We start from the raw sequence: 3,383 nt of genomic DNA, 5'->3' as shown, positions 1-3,383 counted from the left end.
GAGGGGAAAAGGAGAGAAAAGAAAAAAAACAGGGGAAAAAATAAAACGAAAAAAACAGAACAAAAAAAAAAACCTGGTTCAGTGCTGGCTGAAACTTCCAGAACGTTCCCAAAACCGGGATCAGTGGAACGCTTGTCTCCCTTCTAAATGGGCTGGCCCACTCGCTCGTCACCAGTTGGAACGCAGTATGAATATCCTATTTGATGCTCTTGCTCTTTGCGGGCATTCCCTATTTAGCGCTGCAGGCGCCCGTTACAGGCCATTTTTGCTAACGGGCGCCTGCAGCAAACACCCCCGCCCGCGACTGGGCCGGCCCGTTTAACTCTTTCTTCTTTTCCTGTTAAAAGTAAAAAAAAATGTGCGACCGCTGAGACTCGAACTAAAGACCTTTTAATTCTGAGCTACGCGTACAAACCACTAGACCATCTCAACTGATTGTGCAGACTCACATCCTTTTCCCTATTTACCTTTACAGTTCGCGGAACTTTATTCTTTTTCTTTTCCTTTTTTTCATTTTTCTGGGAGCTCTTTTGTTCAGATTTTTTTTCTCTTTTTTGGCTAAATACGTGAACTTTTAATGCAAAATCGTGATTTTTTCTAAAAAAAATCAATGACCATTTCTTCAAGGCCGATGAACATGTTCTCGAAATCGATGAACACTTTTACAAAATCGATGAACTTTTTTTCGAAATCGATGAATGTTTTTCCAAAACGATGAACTTTTTTTCAAAATCAATGAACTACTTTTCAGATTCATGTTTTTTTCCAAAATCGGTGAACTTTTTTCAAAATCCATGAACTTTTTTGAAAATCGATGAACTTTTTTTCATTTCAATGAACTTTTTTCTCAAAATCCATGAACTTTTTTTGAAATTTGATGAACTTTTTTTGAATTTGATGAACTTTTCTTCGGAAACAGTGAACTTATTTTCAAATTTGTGAACTTTTTTCAAATTGGTTGAAGGTTTTTTCGAAATTGATGATCTATGTTCATTTTTCACGAACCTTTTTTCAGAATTCGTGGTTTTTTTCTGAATTTCTTTTTCAAATAATTATTTCTGGGTATATAATATATCTCTAGAGGAAGGGTTAAATGTTCCTCGTTTCTGATAGTGGACAAGCTTGGCCGCTTGGTCTGGTGGTTCGGTCATTACGTTTCTCTACCCTAGACGATGGGTTCGAGTCTCAGTTTTTGCATGTTACACCAGTAGGTTTTTTACAGTCTTTTCTCCTTGATTGGGCCGGCCCGCTAGCTCCCGCTGCAAGCGCTGTTAGCGCTAACCGGCGCTTGCAGCGGGAGCTCCTATTCGGCGCGTTCGGCGCCGGGGACGCGAACAGGCGCCTACTGGCAGCGCCAAGTGGGCCGGCCCACAGACGGAGCGAGCAGGCCGCGTGAAAAAAGAAAGAAAAAATGTGGTAGAACCACGACTCGAACTCAAGCAGCTAGGCAGCGGGATTTTTCAGCTAACCAATACAGCATCGCATGGCTAGTGATTCAAATCAAATGCGAAATCTATATAAGAACCATAAGAGTCGCGCCATTTATTGCACAAAATAATACAGTTTACTCTATAACTTGTATTTTTGAATTTCTTGAATATTGTACGTTTTACTTTATAGCTTGAACAAAAGTTCATTGAATTTGAAAATAAGTTCATCAAATTTTAAAAAAGTTCATAGATTTAAAAAAATCATCAAATTTGGAAAAAGTTCATGGATTTTGAAAAGAGTTCATCCCGTTTATGAAAAAAAGTTCATCGCATTTGAGAAAAGGTTCACAAATTTGAAAAAAAAAGTTCATTGGATTTGAGAAAAGTTCATCGAATTTAGAAAAAGTTCATTGATTTTGAAATTAGTTCATCAGATTTGTAAAAGAGTTCATCGATTTTTGAAAACAGTTCATTAAATTTGAAAAAAGTTCATCAAATTTTGAAAAAAGTTCATCAGATTTGATAAAAGTTCATCGAATTTTGAAAAAAAGTTCATCAATTTTGAAAACTGTTCATCAGATTCAATAAAAGTTCATCGGATTTGAATAAAAGTTCATCAAATTTGAAAAAAGTTCACAAATCTGAAAAAAATTCATCAATTTGAAAAAAGTTCATCAATTTGAAAAAAATGTTCATCGAAGTAGGAAGAAGAAAAAGGAAAAAATAGAAAAAGGAAAACAGAAAAAGGAAAACAGAAAACAGAAAAAGGTAAAAAGGAAAACAGAAAAAGGAAAAAAGGGAAAACGTAAAAGAAAGTAAAAGTTCATTCTAAACAAAGAAGGTGTGTTGTCGTTCTGGTTGCACCTGCGGTACTATGTGCGCGAGGTCCCTGGTTCGAATCACAGCTAACACTCTTATTTTTGCTGATTAAAACAGAGAAGAAGAAAAACTATTGGGCCGGCCCATCGCGCGAGCGCTGCAGGCGCCGGTTGGCAAGCGGGCGCATATGCGCCAAATAGAAAATCCCGCTTGCAGCGCCGACTAGGAGCTCCCCTCTTTACGTCAAACTGCCGGCGCTTCGCACAGGCGAGCTACCGAGTAGCGACACAAAGAGCCGGCCCAGTTTTTACGCCAACAACCGCCACTAGCCAGGCGGTTTTGGGAACCTTCTAGAAGGTTCCCTGAACCGGTTATTTACTGGTTTTTCTGTTTTCTATTTTTTTGTTTCTGTTTATTTTTCTTTTCTTTTCTTTTTTTTGTTTTCTGCTTCTTTTTTCATTTTAATGGTTATTTTATCTTTTTTAAACTAAGTTTGTGTTTCAAAATTGTTCTTAAATTTAGAAAATTGTTCTTGCTTTTTTAAAAAAATCGACATTTAGAAAAATGTTTGTTAGAAAAATAATAATTTCGAAAAATGTTCATGATTTTGAAAAAAATGTTCTTGTTTTCATAAAATGTTGCAAATGCTTTTGTTCAACTTTTTCAAAAAATGTTCGGCGGCTAAAAAATGTCCATGGTTTTTAAAAAATGTTTCATGATTTCAAAAAATATTTTTGTTTAATTTTAGAAAAATGTTCTTCCTTCAAAATTTGTTCAAATTTTTAAAAAATGTTCATGTTTCAAAAAATGTTTTTGCGTTTCATAAAGTCATTCGTTTTTTTCCTTTTAAAATAAATGTTTGGCTTTTAGTAAAACTCCAAAATTTTCAGAATTTGTTAGCCTTTTCTATAATATGTTCAACACTCCGAAATATGTTCCCTTTTTCAAATTTTGTTCTCACATTAAAAAAACGTTTGTGTTTTCAAAAATTCTTCTGGAATTTGCAAAATGTTCGCATTTTAGGAAAATGTTCAAGAGTTCAAATATTTTCAAATTTTGTTAAAAAATTTAAAAAATGTTCACATTTTTCAATTATTCTTCACTCTTTTTAAACATTGTTTATGTTTTTAATTT

Source organism: Triticum dicoccoides, chromosome 6B (assembly GCF_002162155.2).
Source record: "Triticum dicoccoides isolate Atlit2015 ecotype Zavitan chromosome 6B, WEW_v2.0, whole genome shotgun sequence".
Lineage (NCBI taxonomy): Eukaryota > Viridiplantae > Streptophyta > Magnoliopsida > Poales > Poaceae > Triticum > Triticum dicoccoides.
This window is presented reverse-complemented; position numbering follows the sequence as displayed.